This window comes from Anomaloglossus baeobatrachus, chromosome 8 (genome assembly GCF_048569485.1).
Source record: "Anomaloglossus baeobatrachus isolate aAnoBae1 chromosome 8, aAnoBae1.hap1, whole genome shotgun sequence".
NCBI lineage: Eukaryota > Metazoa > Chordata > Amphibia > Anura > Aromobatidae > Anomaloglossus > Anomaloglossus baeobatrachus.
The window spans coordinates 55,046,410-55,063,590 of NC_134360.1; positions in this window are offsets into that span (position 1 = coordinate 55,046,410).

The window sequence follows — 17,181 nt, forward strand, 5'->3', positions numbered from 1 at the left end:
TTTCTAATTATTGCTCACCACCATTTGCATTATGGTAGGTGACTATGTGGTTTCATGATATCTATCATTCACCATATGATTAATGCCACTGCTGCACATTGCGGTATGTTTAATTGGTTTACACGAATGATACCATCCACATTGGTTCAATTTCTTGATTAGCCTATTTGATCCTGTTTAGGATATTGAGCATATTGGCTAATTTTTAGGGGTCTGTTTGTCATTTTTTTAGGTCCTATCTGGATCTTTTATATCAATTAGATTAAAGGTTATATTTTAAGCGTTTATCTTTTCTGTTCACTTTGCTACCTTGTCTATTTACCAGTGAATTGATACCCAGTAGCTATCCCATGTGCTCTGTCTTGGCATGAAATTGTCTTCATCAGCCTCACCTCTGCAGTTGAGTTTGACTTTTCCTCACTCAGTTTTTCTCTATTTACTCACACACCTGACTATAATCCCTCATAATCCCTGATTTTGTGTTATGGGCAGCACAGTGGCTCAGTGGTTAGCACAGCTGCTTTACAGTCCTGGGTTCAAATCCCTCCAAAGCCAACATCTGCAAGGAATAACAAGACTGCCAGGACCCAACTACCACCATTTTCCCCCCTAGAAAGACACAACACCGCTCTCTTATAAATTAAAATACTTTTATTTGAATTTTCCATTTTGGAGAGAGGCATGGGGAAAAACCACTCTCATCTTTTACTTTGGCATAAAATATGGTCGCAGCTTTTAACCAGGCATTAACTTGCCAACATCACGGGGTTCAGGGAAATGTACCGCTTTCCGGCCGTCCGGCGCCGGTATTTCACCACCACTTTTCCTACCCCTTCCGCTGCTGCGACTTAAACACAGTAAACTCAATCAAAATTGGAAAACAAAGGGGAGGGAGGGCGGGAAACAGGTCCGGGTCCTGCAGCCGAGAGGCCGGAAGCAGGGCAGCACGGTGATATGTATCCAGGAGGCGGGGCTTAGGCCAGTCACACCACAGGAGGCGGGGGCGGCAGGTCAGTGTCTTTCCAGGGGGAGACCTCTCTTTAAACATGCAGAGGGGCCAGCAGTCAGGGGGCAGCATCTCAAGTTTCTGGCTGCAGTGCCCCTCAGACTGCCAGGACCCAACTACCACCATTTTCCCCCCTAGAAAGACACAACACCGCTCTCTTATAAATTAAAATACTTTTATTCGAATTTTCCATTTTGGAGAGAGGCATGGGGAAAAACCACTCTCATCTTTTACTTTGGCATAAAATATGGTCGCAGCTTTTAACCAGGCATTAACTTGCCAACATCACGGGGTTCAGGGAAATGTACCGCCTTCCGGCCATCCGGCGCGGGTATTTCACCACCACTTTTCCTACCCCTTCCGCCAAGGAGCAGCACAGCGCCAGCAAGCTGCGACCCCCCCCAAAAACTAAAATACCTGAGCCGTCCCAGGTATTTCCGCAACCACCATATCCATAACATCATCATTTGGGATGTACCCATCCAAGCTTAAGGACAGCCAAATATTGCCTTCTAGCTGGCGGTGCCAGACCAACAACCTTTTTTTTTTTTTTTTAACACTTTATTAACAGCACAACTTGGGTAGGCCCTGATCGACCATGCGCCAGGAGAGATCCATATCACATTCTTCCTTAGCTCCATGCCCCCTGGGCCAGAGGGTTACCTTCGACCGGATCATTGTAACACTCCGAACGAAAACAGGGAAACTTGTACCTCTATGTCCAGATAAGGGTAACAGGCCTAGCTAGACGGCCTTGGACCAGATACTTGAAGCCTATGTGTATCACCAAGTCGGTTGGAGAAAAGAGAGCTCACGCAATCTTGACCGCCTCTGATAGACCCACGGCTGAGCCAAGCTCCGGCAACCTCTCCAATTACATCCACTGTAAAGGGAACAAAGGACCGACCACCAAGGCGAAGATCCGCTCTTCTCGCAGCCAACATATATGGAAGTAACCTCGGACCCAGTCACTAGGCCGACTTGGATCTGAAAGGAAAAACACTGTCAGAACAGAGAATTCTCGTAACCATCAAACACCTCTTCTCTCCAAGGTGGTACTGGCAAAACCCCCTTTTTTTTTTTTTTTTATAAATAAACCACTCACAATCATGTCATTTTACATTAGCCCTGTACGCTGTTCTGAATCTTCTTACGTGTCTAATAAAAACCCGATTTCAAAACCAACTCAGTCCTGACGTCCCTCATAATGCATTTCAATTGCAGTCACCTAATCCACTGAAACTGTGCTCATGTATGCTGGCCCCTGAAGCCTTGGAACACCCCAACCCTGGGAGAGTACGTACCGGGTACCACGGCTGGCAAACACCAAAATAACAAGGAACCGTCGCATTACCAACCAAAACCAGCCCACAAAAAGGAGGACTAACTCCGTGACGCTAAAATGAAGGGCCGTCGTCGTGGGTAAAAACTGGTCCCATCACACCCGCTCGCATAACCGATAACTAGATAAGAATAGGCTACTGTGATCCACTCGCTTGCCGCTAATCATCCAACCCTTCAATACCTTACACCCCACAAGACCCTCATCGCTTCAGTACCGTTCCACAATTTAAAATGGGAAGACCAACCTCGTAACAGGTTGCTTGCAACCGAAAATGGTGCACGTTCGCTGAATACTGCAGGGTGTGTATTACTAGAGGGTGGCTTGGAAAATCGTCACGCACATCAACCACCGGAGCAACACCCGCTGCATAACGTACCATAGAACCGTCAGGTCAATGCAAAATGGGGGCCCGGATCATGGGCCTAATTTCACCAAACACCCCACCATCTAGCTGAGAACTCCAAGCCTTGATCCTGCTGGTGAGTGGAGTTACCAAAATACCTGCAATAGGTAGATTGCAATAGGGTGAGCGATACTAACCCGGAAACCAGATGCCTGTTTTGCCTTCAACACTGCGTTGACCCATAGGCATTCCAAGCCACAAAAAACCTAATCAGCCTGATTACTTATTTGAGGAAGGGGCTGTAGTTGGTTAAGGCTTTTACCCACCGGCATCGTCGAACCACTGGTCATCCTCCTATTTCCCAGTCCACCCCCCTTTTTGTTTAGCTGGAACCTAAATAGGGGGAAAGGCGCAATCAAAGTTAGGTTACCGGACCATGCCCGCTGGGCCCAGCATAAGGAGCTTTTTTTATATATATATATATATATATATATATATTTATATATATATATATATATATATATATATATATATATATATATATATATATATATATATATATATAAACACTTTGTATTGCAAATAAACCCAAACAGCTGGCCCTGCAACGCCGGAAATACTCCACCTACAAGTCTGTCTGTTCCTGCTCTTGACACTATTATGGCAGGGCACCGTGGCTCAGTGGCTAGCTGCAGCCCTGCAGCACTGGGGTCCTGGGCCCAAATCCCATCAAGGACACCATCCGCAAGGAACCTGCACGTTCTCCCCGTGTCTGCGTGGGTCTCCTCCGGGCACTCCGGCCTCCTCCCACACCCCAAAAAACATACAGGTAGGGAATCCAGACCGTAAGCCCCAATGGGGACAGCGTCCCCAATGCATGCAAAGCACAACCGAATAAGTGATCGCTATATAAAATAAAGGTTTTTGTTTTTTTTTGTTTTTTTTTTAATTGGCAATTGCCCATATCCTGGTTCCATGTTACGGAACACAAGTTAGAACTTACCGCTCCTGAGGTTGGACACATGAACCAAAAACCCGGGCCCCCAAACATTACCACTTAGTAATACCCTTGGTAGCCAGGGTAAAGGCACCTGGGAAAAACTAATGCCTTAGACATGCCTTACAAAGTTAAAGCATTCCCTGTGGGTTCCCAGAGATGTAGAGCGTCCAGGTAACGGGTAATAGTGAATAAAACTGTCTCCATGTGGCCAAGCATTCCGAATAGAGGCAAATCCTATAAGAGGTTTTCTTTTTTCTCTTTTTTTTTTTTTTTAATATATATATATAAAATACAATTGCTTCAAATAATATAGTTAGTCGGCACCCTCTATCGTATAATATTAGAATAATCTCCGTCTGGTAAAACATTGGATAGCCATTTGTCAGTTATATGCACCAGGGATCAAAAATAAAATTAATTTTTTTTTTTTTTTTGAGGGGATATTCATGTGGACATAATTAATCAGGAAATGTTATGGACATAATTATGCAATTAAATAAAATATAAAGATGCAAATTTTGCACATCACTTGCTCATTTTGTCCGTTAAGATGAAACACAAACCAGCAACGAAAAGGTACCAAACCTTCAACTTTTCAGGTACAGCACTAAGTTATCATGGAGATCCCATTTTCATGCATAAATACCTGATTGTATAAAGGACTGGCACAAGACTTTTTAAAATAAATAGGAAAGGGTTTTTTACAGTTAGAGCAGTCAGGTTGTGGAATGCCGACCACAGTATTCAGCAATGGCAGATACTACAACTGCCTTTAATATCAGGGTGGGAGATTTCCACAGTCCACCCACGGTGTTGGTCATACATAACTCAGTAGGAAGAATGTAGAATTGGGTGGGAATCCTGTTTCCTGGTGACATCATGTTACCCCTCCCCTGGGGCACTTATCCCACCCACAATCCCACATAATGTTTAATCCCTTTAGCGCATAGCTTAGGGATTTCATGATGGCACAGAGCCTGATTTCATGATACAGTTAGCAAGGAATGGGTTAACAGCTCTGGTGTTAGGGTTTTTCTGCCTAGTAACGCGAGCAGCTGTTAGGGGACCAATCAGCTGTCTGCGCGCCTATTTTGATAGTTATGGTTGGTTATAGTTATGTTGCTGAGGCGAAATGTGGCTATATAAACCCCTGGTTTCTCCTCAGCTGGTCATTCCAGCTGATGAGAAGGAAGAATCTTCAGGATGGAAGAGCTGCTCCAGCAAGTGCTGAAGAGAGCGGGCGAAGCCGACGGCGCGGAGTGGATGAAGATGTGCCTGGACGGAGCTGGTGCGGCGGCCGCCGCTGTTTCAACTGCGGCGGGATCATCGGTGGTGCAGCGGGATGTCAGCCCAGGTGTCGCCGGCGCTGAGGGAGAGCAAAGAGCGAAGAGGAGCAGAAAATTTAGAGAAACATACTCACCGCCGGCGGTCGCTGGAAGATCTGGTGGCGGTCGGAAGTCGGGCGGCCGGTCTTCGGGTCGCGGAGCGAAGAAGTCTGCAGCGGCGGTGTCGGAGCTGGAAAGGGTCGCCGCCAGAAGAAGCCGTTCCCGGACATCGCGTGGATGTCATCAGCCGCGTCAGGAGGTCGCGACCGGAAGTGATGCTGAGGTGGGCGGAGCTTCCGGGTTACAGCTGGAAGCGGGAAGTTCATTTTCAGCTGCGTCCGGTGACCGGCGGCCGAGTAGCAGGGTGCCGCCGCCGCTACCGCAAAAGAGCTATCATGGTGCGGCGGCGGTCCTGCAAGCTTGGTCGTCGGGGGAATCGGAAAGCGGCGAGGCAACAGGATCGGCTGACCAGGCGGCAGGAGCGGAGGGCGACATCGCGGATCGGCTGGAGGCGCCGCTCGTTACTGAGGAACGCTTCAGGAGCGGTGAGAAATCATTTACGGTTAATTGTAATAGTGAGTTACTACACAATGTGGATTCCTTGAGGGAGGTAGTTAGCACTATAGTGTCAGAGCTACTACATAGGGAGGGTAGTTCTACAAATGTTAGTGCACACACTAGTGGTACAGCTCCTAGATATAATGGTATTCCTCAAGCATTTTTTAAGGAAGCCATTATATGTCAGCCCTCTCCTTTGGGTTTTCACCTATCAGTTAGTGTTAAAGAAAAGATTTGGAATAAGGAGTATATAGATTTGTTTTCTTTATTACCTAGTAAGGAGCAGTATCGCTCAGGCCTTGACACCAAGGGTGAAAGCGATGATAAGAAGAAGGTGATTAAGTCGTTTCACAATTGGTTGCAGGCCTTTGCGATTTATGCTGCGGTTTTGGGTGAAAAGGATCAGGATAATTGTAGTGGGCTCTTTCAGCATGTGGATTCAGTGCTGGAGGCTTACCGCAATTTTGGAGGTACTGCTTGGTTGTCTTATGATGAATCATTTCGTCAGAAGATGGCAGTGCATTCTAATATGCGATGGGGTAATAAGGATGTTGGGCTTTGGCTTAACCTCATGTTACCTCAGAGATCTGGATTTGTCAGACAAAATGCTAATACGCCTGTGAAGAAAGGCTTTTGTTTTGCCTTTAATGAATCAGCGTGCAAATGGCTGACAAATTGCAGATTTAAACATGAATGCTCAGGGTGTGGGGGTTCCCACCCTTTGTTCAAATGTTTTAAACGGGGTTTGCAAGTGGGTCAGCAATCTGCTAATAATTCTCGTGAGTTTTTTCTTAAAAGCTCGGACCCCAGTGATATGGGAAAGAATGCTCCCATGGTTAAAACGCTACCCCGACAGGGAGAAAGCCAACATAGTTAGTAAGGGTTTTCAATTTGGTTTTCCTGTTCCTAGTTTTAAGGGCATAGGTTGTAGTATTATTCCTAATTTAATTTCGGCTAGATCTCAAGATGGTTTTTTGTTTGATCACATCAAAAAAGAGATTAGCCTGGGTAGGCTTGCAGGTCCATTTGCTGGCCCTCCGTTTCCAAGCTTTCGGATATCGCCGTTAGGAATTGTCCCTAAAAAAGATGTTGGTTCCTTTAGGGTAATACATCATTTGTCTTACCCTAAAGGTCAATCTCTGAATGACGAGGTGGACAAGGCTGCGGCTTCGGTTCACTATGCTACATTTGATATGGCGGTGGATCTTCTAAGAAAGTTTGGACAAGGAGCGTTGTTAGCAAAATCGGACATAAAATCTGCGTTTCGTTTATTACCCGTTCATCCAAGCGGTTTTAATTCCTTAGGTTTTTGTTTTAGGGGTGAATTTTATTTCGATAGGTGCCTACCCATGGGTTTTTCCTTGTCATGTTTTTATTTTGAATGTTTTTCTTCTTTTTTTAGAGTGGGTTGTGCGTGATTCTGTGCCTAATGGCGGAATCTTGCATTATCTTGATGACTTTTTGTTTGTTGGTTCAGGGAGCTCAGATGTTTGTTTTGTCTTGTTGGAAAGGTTTTTGTTATTCATGGAGTTTTTCGGTGTTCCAATAGCTGATGATAAGACAGTTCACCCTTGTCGTAGTTTGGAGTTTTTAGGGATTTCTATTGATTCGGTAGCCATGCAGTGTCAGTTACCGGTCAGTAAATTGGCTAAATTACAGGGGCTGGTTGAGTCAGTGGTGTTTAAGAAGAAGGTGACATTGAAGGAGATGCAGTCTTTGTTAGGCTCCTTGAATTTTGCTTTAAGGATCATTCCTATGGGTCGTGTTTTCTGCAGGAGGTTGTATGATAGTATCATCGGTTTGAAGTCAGCTAATGCACACATTAGGGTATCAGCGGAAATGAGAGCTGATTTGTTAGTATGGCGTAGATTTTTGGTGGAATTTAATGGTATTACTTGTTTCCAGGAAGTTTTTTGCTCAGCTAAGGAATTGCAGGTGAAAATTGATGTTGACAGGGTTTATGGGTTTTTGGTTAGCTATAGGGGAAGCTGGTGTGCAGAACCATGGCCGTCAAAATGGTGTCAGCTAGGGTTGAACGCAAGGGAAATAGTGGTTGAGCTATTCTCTGTCTTTGTGATTTTGTTTTTATGGGGCGAGGATTTGGCGAATAGGCGTATTGCGTTTCAGTTTGCTAATAAAGGGGTTGTTTTCTGCATTAATACTTTATCCTCTAAATGTATCTGGGCTGCGAAAGTGTTGAGGCAGATAGTTTTACTTTGCTTTAGGTTCAACATCTGGTTGAAGGCGTCCTTGGTGTATGACAGTCCTGGATCTGCTTGTTCTTTTTTGCAGCTATTGGAAGACAGAAATGCGTTTCAGGTGGAAGGAATCGTGAGACGGCATTGTCCAGAGGAAGTATGGGACATTCTTTGGATTTAATTCCGCATTTTATCAAGAATTCGATTGCTGTTAGTACTTGGAAAGCCTATGTGGTGGCTTGGGAGAGATGGTTAGAATTTTGTAGAGTAAAAGGTTTTGATTGTTATGTGGCAGAAGCTGCAACAGCGTTGGAATATATACAATTTGAGTTAGCTAATGATATTAGTTATTCGGCGCTGCATAAGGCACTGGCTGGTATTTCTTTCTTTCTTAAGTTATATGGTAATGAGGCTTTGACTTCCTTCTTTCTAGTTAAGCAAATCCTCAAAGGTTTGAAAAGGGTTAATAATCGTCCGGATGATAGACGTCCAATATCTTTTGATATGTTAGTAATGCTATGGCATGCTTTAGGGGTTATTTGTAAGGATGCTTTTGAAGCAAGTCTATTCCGATCGGCGTTTGTTTTGGCTTTCTTTGCGGCTTTAAGGGTCGGTGAATTGATGTCTCCTAGTAAGAATAGAATTGGTGGTTTGAGGTTTCAGGATATCAGAGTATTTGAATCATATTGCTTAATTTTTATTGCTGTTTCAAAAACAGATCAGGAAGGTAGGGGGCATTGGATTAAGCTATTCAGTGTAAAAGATTCCCCTGTGTGTCCAGTTCAGAATTTACAGCGCTGGGTTTCTTTGCGCCCTGCGGTTCAAGGTTCATTTTTTGTTCATTTATCTGGTTTACCTGCTACAATTTTTCAGTTCGGTTCTTTGTTAAGACAATGCTTAGTTCATTTAGGTTTGGGTCATTGCAAAATTTCTTCTCATTCATTCCGGATTGGGGCGGCCACTGCGGCCGCTTCATTGGGTTTGAGTGGAAGGAAAATAATGCAGTTGGGTAGATGGAATTCAGGTCGATATAAGATTTATGTTCGTCCTGAGCTTTTACTTAATTAATTACTGCTTGAATTTTCAGAACCCATGATCGTTTGGATTGTTGGGCATTCATACATATATTGGGCCCAGAAGCGGGCCGCAATGCGCATTTATAGTGAAAATTTGACATTCTCCTCTGAACATGTTATTATTCATTGGTTCGGTCACAGAGGAATGAAATGGGATCAGTTAGTCGTTGAATTGAAGAGAAGGATGTATTCTACACCCGTTCCGGATTTAATTATATGTCATTTAGGTGGGAACGACATTGGTAAGGTAAAAACACTGGAACTTATATCACAGATGCAGCGAGATATTATTTTTATTAAAAATTTTTTGCCTGAGACAAATTTTGTTTTTTCGGAAATTATTCCTAGGATCGCTTGGACTTCAACTGGGTTTTTGTTTTTTGAAAAAATCAGAAAAAGGGTTAATCGGGTGATGGAAAAATTTCTTAGAGTTACGGGAGATTTTTCATTTCGTCATATTGATTTGGAAGGTTTTTTATGTGGGTTTTATAGAGACGACGGAGTACACCTGTCCGATATAGGTATGGATATTTTTAATCTGGGTTTGCAAGGTATTGTGGAGAAATGGCTGTGCGGTGGTATGGGGGGTCACTAATGGTCATTAGTGTCCTAGTGGGGGAAAATCGCTCAGATGTCTGAGTGGATTTGGTTTAGTTTTGGAATGTTGTATGTTTTTTGGAGTTGTAAATTATAAAATTTTGAATTATATGGTGATTTATTTAGGTTACTCTTAATAAAGCAGCACGGCCAATATTTACCAAATCAATATCTGTGTCCAGTGTCAGTTTTTATTTGGTGAGTGAATGAATGGTTCTTGTGCTATCATGGTACTTACCAGAAGATGCAGGAAAAGCAGACCCTACTCTGGAAATTGCACGCCCGGTTCCAACGGCAACTCCGCTGTCAAGACCAATGTACCCAGATGCTGTTCGTCCCGCCGCGGGACCTCATCCGAACTTAGTCTGAGGACGAGAATGCGTCTGCCAACGCGGCGACCTCGACCACCCGCCGTGGTGGTGGGATATAGCTCTACCGATGTGACTATATATTTTTTTTTTTTTCTTCTTCCATGATGATGCTCAGAGCCCCGATGCCCACGCCGATCCAATAGTGAAGCTGACTGACTACGGTCACCGCAGCTACCCGCACCATGTTTTGACTACAATAGTGGCCGGGGTACCTGCAAATGACAGCATAGCACGGTGTTCAACGCCATCCCAACCGCCGCCGTCCCACGCCGGAACCCTGGGAGGGGAGGGGGAGGAGGGTTTGCTCTGCCTACAGCCCCAGTGCGTACAGTGTCAAGAGGGGGGGGGGGAGGTTTATGGTTGGCACCCTAAATGGTGGAGTTGGGGTATCAGCAGGTAGAGCATACGCCACCTGCAGCTGCTGCTCCTTGCGTAATGCAACTGCCCCCTTCCCTGAACAGTTGTAGTGAAGCCTAACCACATCCCTTCTTACACCCCCCCCGCTGGGATACCCATATGGCCCCTGACGCGGTCCCCAGGATATCCCCCCATAACGTGCGGGGGATACAGCTACATTCTGGAGGCATACCATGAGAAAATGTGGGGTGGTGGAGGGGCCGGTACAGGGGAACGGGGCTTATTACTCCAGCAGGCAAGCGCACCCACTGCTGCAGCGCTTCCAACCTGCGCCTGCAACAGGGACCGCGCCGACCCACAGATCGCCCCCGTACTTCCCCCCCGTGCTGGCAGTGATAGGGCGGCGGGTGGGCGGCGCCGTAGAAAAAGAGCGCGAAGCGCTCCTTTTTAAATTTAGCAGCAGCTCAAACTAACCGGTAGGCGGGCAGTTCCCTCAGAACACTGCTCGCCGGCACACATAGCTTGAGCCTCAGCAGGGAGGGAGCCGCTCACAGCTAACAATGCCATGAGCAGGACGCTTCCCTCCCTGCTCAAAAGGGGAGGGGGGGGTGGTTGGGGCAGATTAACGGCGAGCACAAGCAGAACGCCGCTCGCCGGTACATGTCACTTGTGCCTCAGCAGGGAGGGAGCTGCTCACAGCTAAAAGCGCCGTGAGCAGGACGCTTTCCTCCCTGCTGATTTTAGGGGAGGAGGAGGGTAGGGGGGGGATGGGTGTTGAATAATGGCGAGCACGAGCGGACCGGCGGGCGGGTAGTTCCCTCAGAACGCCGCGCTCACCGGCACACATCGCTTGTGCCTCAGCAGAGAGGAAGCCGCTCACAGCTAACAGCGCTGTGAGCTGAAACGCTTTCCTCCCTGCTGATAGCTCTCTTACCGCCTCCAGGAGCGGGTCACTGTGTCCGGCTGCCCAAACAGGTCCGGGTCCTGCAGCCGAGAGGCCGGAAGCTGGGCAGCACGGTGATATGTATCCAGGAGGCGGAGCTTAGGCCAGTCACACCACAGGAGGCGGGGGCGGCAGGTCAGTGTCTTTCCAGGGGGAGACCTCTCTTTAAACATGCAGAGGGGCCAGCAGTCAGGGGGCAGCATCTCAAGTTTCTGGCTGCAGTGCCCCTCAAAAAGCTCCGGCACACCACTTTTTTTGTTATTTATTGGACTTATTTTCTCCAGAGCACCCGACTATATAGTTGAGCCAGGTCTACTCTACTATTTAACATCTGCAAGGAGTCTGTATGTTCTCCCATGTTTGCATGGGTTTCCTCCAGATTCTCCTTTTTATTCCAACACTCTATGACGTCTATGGATTATCACACCTTGTACAGAGGTGATCAGAACCTGGGCAATCATCAATCAGAAGTTCCCAGTGGAGCACAGTTTTTACAGCAGGGCAATTTTCTATGTACAGAGTCACTGGGTAACTCTCCTTCTGTAGAGTGTAAGCTCTTATGGTCAGTGGGGTCCCTTCTCTCTTTCCAGTATAGAGTGTAACCTCTTATGGTCAGTAGTATCCTCTCTCTTCTGTACAATGTAACCTCTTTTGGTTAGTAGGATCTCTCCTTCTCTCTCTCTCTTCTGTAGAGTGTAAGCTCTTATGGTCAGCAGTGTCCTCTGTATACTGTAGAGTGTAAGCTCTTATGGTCAGCAAGTTCATCTTTCTCCTGTAGAGTGTAAGCTTTTATGGTCATCGGGGTTCTCTCTGTCCTGTAGAGTGTAAGCTCTTATGGTCAGCAGTGTCCTCTCTATATGGTAGAGTGTAAGGTTTTATGGTCATTGGGGGTTCTCTCTGTCCTCTGGAGTGTAAGCTCTTATGGTCAGCAGTATCCCCTCTATACTGTAGAGTGTAAGCTCTCATGGTCAGCAGTGTCCTCTCTATACTGTAGAGTGTAAGCTTTTATGGTCATTGGAGGTTCTCTCTGTCCTGTAGAGTGTAAGCTCTTATGGTCAGCAGTATCCCCTCTATACTGTAGAGTATAAGTGTGGCGCCCCTGACCTGGTCAGGCACCACTGAGTACTGCACCCATGCTGGGGACAGTACAATACAGGTAATCCAGATGGCTGACAGGGGTGTGGAACACAGGCGCATAGTGATCAGGTCTCACACATGTACCCATGAGAGGACCCCTGGGGATCCCAGGAGGGGGCAAAGCCTTGACCTCCACTGGAATAGTGGAGGGGGCCAAAAGCCTCCATCTCCTCTCAAGGGGTGTGGTAAGAGAATCTGGTTGCTAGGTGGCGTAGGCAGGCACAAAGGGAAAAGAGAAGGAGGAGTAGTCAGTTGGGAGTCTGCAGCAGAGTGTGGAGGAGTGAGGAGCAGGAAAGTGAAGCTCAGACAGGAACAGCAGTGAAGGTCCCAGATGTGAGTCAGTTAGAGGAGAACTCCAGAGGGCTCAGTGAGGAGCAGACCTGTGGGGTTGATGCTGTCTAACAGCGCCCGCGCAGTGGCTACTGACGGGGGAGAACGGTCAACTAGGAGTGCTACCTGAAAGCCAGCTTCAGCTAGAGAGAAAGCACGGAGTGGGAAGTAAGGAGACTGCTAGAGAGCACCAGGCCCAACCGGGCGGCAGATCCCGAAGCGAAGATAGATCCAGCTTTCTTCTGCTAAACCTGCCGGTGTGGGGCTCTCAAAGCCCACACCACAACACCACAAAAGCCGCAGCCACGTAACCGCAGTGAGGGCCCATAGGTCACAGGAGGCAAGCAGCTGGAGTGGCCTGGTCCGGGGAACAAGCAAACGGCAACCAAAAGGGGGAGAGAGGCTGCAGCATCTTCCCTGGGCGACCCCCATAGGGACTCAAAGTCGGGGTCACCCCAAACCACCAAGGGCTAAGGAAGGCGAGTCAGTAGTCACCCTCATAAAGTCAGCCTGAAGGATACCTGGTTCCCATCTGGTTCATCCCAGCTACGCCCGGGTTACTCACCCTGCCATCAAATGTGAGTAAAAACCCTAAAAGACCTCCTGCCTGTGTGGTTATTCTGCGACTTGTGGTACTACAAACCCACACCGGGCCCTGGGGCTTGCCTCACTCTCAGGAGGCTACTACATCCGACTGCACCCACCATCAGCCCCAGGCGTCCCCTAACCTGCAGTGGCGGTCCCCACTGACCGCAATACTGAGAGTGGCGTCACGATCAAAACCGAAGATTCCCTACCTGTGACCAGCACCAGCTACGTGGAGTCCCTGAAGGTATGCACCGATACAACACCTGTGGGGCTTCACATAAGCTCTTATGGTCAGCAGGGTCCTCTCTGTCCTGTGGAGTGTAAGCTCTTTTGGTCAGAAGGGTCCTTTCTGTCCTGTAGAGTGTAAGCTCTTATGGTCAGCAGTGTCCTCTCTATACTGTAGAGCAGGGTCGGACTGGGGTGTCTGGGGCCCACCAGGGGAATTGACTCCAGGGGCCCACCCTACAGCTAAATTTAAACACACATTATCGTTATCCCCATTATTGTGTTGCTTTGACTGTATACACAGGCGGCTCCTGCACATCTATATTGTGCACCATAACTGGGATGTACAATTATAGTAGTTTGCAGTAATGGGGTCTTTGGTGAAAACAAATTATCACTGATCCACAGGTTTGGTTAGTGATTACTTATTGATCGGTGGAACCAGACCAGTGGAAACCGCACCGATAGGAAGATTGGGGAACGTTTTGCAGCGGCAGCAGGTGGAGTGTGTGACCGCAGCTCCATTCATCCTCTGTGGAGCAGCCAGATAAAAACAAGCGCAGCGCTCGCAGCCACTGAGGGAATGAATGGATCAGGGGTCGAGTCGGACACAAGCTCCAGTGTAATGGGGGATAAAAGTTGCACGATCGGTGCAGGTCCCAGCAATCGGACCCCACTGATGAATATGTTATCACTTATCCTTAGGCCACGTTCAGTATTTGGTCAGTATCTTACATCAGTATTTGTAGCCAAAACCAGGAGTGGGTGAAAAATACAGAAGTTGTGCTCGAGTTTCTATTACACGTTTCCTCTGATTTTACCGCTCCTGGTTTTGGCTTCAAATACTGAGGTAAAAAACTCACTGAATACTCAACACATGCACGTGGCCTTAGTAAATGTGATTACTTGTTTTCACTGGAGAACCTCTAAGTGCATATTTCCTGTAGTGTAATAGTCACAGGACAGGGTTGGGTTAAATGTTTAAGTATTTAATTTCTATTGGAAATAATCTCCACCTTATATAAAGGAAAAAGTGACCTCCATATACAACACAATCCACTATACCAAAACCAATAATACCACATACAAGGGAGAATTCCTGCCACACCGTGACCAGACCACATATTACCACCAATCAGTGACCAAATACAGCCACATATAAGGGAGAAATACTGCCAGACCGTGACCAGACCGCAAATTGACCGAATAATACTACATACAAGGGAGAAATACTGCGACACTATGACCAGATAACAAACTACCAAAACATAGTGATCAAAAGCAACCACATACAAGAGAGTAATACCACCATACCATAATTGGACCACATAGTAACCGAATATTACCACATACAAGGGAGAAATACCGCAACAGTATACCCACACCACATAATGACCGAATATAACTACACACAAGAGAGTAATACCGCCACACCATAAACAGACCACATAGTGACTGAATACAACCACATACAAGGGAGAAATACCGTGACACTATAACCACACTACATAATGACCAAATAATACCACACACGAGACATATATCAGTACAGCATGACTAGAGAACATATTACTACCACACAAGGACATATAATACTACAATAATGATCATGAATAAGAACTTCAATGCTAATAACGCTAAGATTATCATCAGTGCCATAATGCACATGAGCTCTGTATATAGTGTATAGGTAATACAGTGCTCACCAGTGACACGTTGCACAGGAGCTCTGTATACAGTGTACAGTATAGGCTAAGTTCCCACTTCCGTTGTTTTGCATAAGTCACAAGCCGTAGCCTTGAGGAATTACGGTATCCTGCAAAATATTTTGCAGGAATCCTGTTTTTCCCCATAGACTTCTATTAGTGACGGATTGCGACTGATGATGCTGCGTTGCATCCGCTGCGTCGCGGTCAGTCGTTTTTTAACTGACCGCCGGGCTGGAGCAACGCAGCCTGTAACATGAGCAGCACGATCCGTAGGCTTTTGCTGCGCATGCGCTCTCTGGCTCCCTGCCCCCGTAAACAGGATAAACATCGGGTAACCAAGCAATGCACTTTGGTCAGTTACCCGATATTTACAGTGGTTATGGGTGCAGGGAGCCAGCGCTAAGCAGTGTACACTGGTAACCAAGATAAATATCGGGTAACCAAGCAAAAAGTGCTTTGCTTTTAGTTGCCCGATATTTACCCTGGATACAGTGTGCAAGGAGGCTGACACTTCACCACTCGGCTCCTCCCCCTCCTGCACTCCGCATGTGTAGACAAACACACACACACACACACACACTCTCACTTGTCCCCAGCCCTGCAGTCCCCACGGCACTGAATTCCTCAACTCCACGGCCCTGCTCGGCTCCGCCCCCTCGTGCTCCGCACCCTCCCGCACTCCGCATGTACACACACATGTAGACTCACACACTCACCTGTCCCCAGCCATGCAGACCGCGGCACTGATGTCCTCAGGTCTGCCCCCCGAACTCTGCCCCCTGCACACAACGGAGTCCGACAAGGAAATTATTTTCTTTGTCATCCGTTGTCATCCGTTGTACAACGCATCAGTCACATGCGTCAAGCAACGCATGTGACTGATGCAAAACAACGGAAATGTGAACTTAGCCATAGTGTGTGTGTTAATGTAAAGGGGGCTTTACACGCTGCGACATCGCTAATGCGGAGTCGTTGGGGTCACGGAATTTGTGACGCACATCCGGCCGCATTAGCGATGCCGTTGCGTGTGACACCGATAAGCGATTTTGCATCCATAGGACCATTTTGGATCCATAGGACCCTGAGAATAGCCTGTGATTAAACCACAGTAATACTGAAATATAAACATAAAAGAGCCACATAAGAAAAAAATTATTGGCAACAACTCAAAATAACCGTAGAACCCAGACAAGAGAGTCTTTAAATTTGCCAAATGATAGAGACACTCAGACAAGCCATAATTATAAATGTACAAAACATTTTATTTAAATAATGCTGTAGGTGTATCAATAACATATCACAAAGACATAGAAAAAGGACCAGAGGGAATAAGTGCTGAGGGGGAGACACCCCACGTGTCCCGGAAATAAATAAAGGAGAACAAGTCTCCACAAGATCCAAGAAACCTTCCCAGGTTTAAAATAACCAACCGGTAGATGATAGCCCAAGGGTGTAAAAGGTAGCCTAATGAATTAAGTAGTTCCAAGTATAACCCAAAGGGCAATGCACCTACCAGGAAGATGGATCACCAGAAGACCGGGGTAGCACGTGGGGACTGACGTCCCAACACGTGTTTGACTTGTTGTGCTTCGGCGGGGGACAGATAAAACTAGTGCAATGTGTGGGCCTTATAAAGGATACCAAACCCCATTAAAACGCCCCCTCATCAGTGCGTCAAGGTGAATAGCACGCCGGGTCGCGCCGCGGTGAAGCGTCAGCAGCGGAGGTCGGATGGAAGAAAACTTCCTGTGATGTCACAAACACTTCCGGTCTCCTCTGCTAAGGACGCCATCACGGTCGCGCCCAGGAGGCAGATACCTCCAGCTGACGCGTCACACGGCTGACCCAGACCAAATAAGGTAAGAGAAGAAACTCACGCCCACTCAGCAAATGAGCGGCGATAGCCCTGCAAACTAGCAGAATCCTACCACAGTTTGCTGGGGAAGCTACAAGATGTAAGGTATTGGAACCGGGACGTATGATCCGATGTAGTGGACTCCATGTTCATGGTTTGCTTGTTAGAAAAACTTCCACCTCCTTCCATGATGTATGTCCCGGTGGGAATCAAGGCCA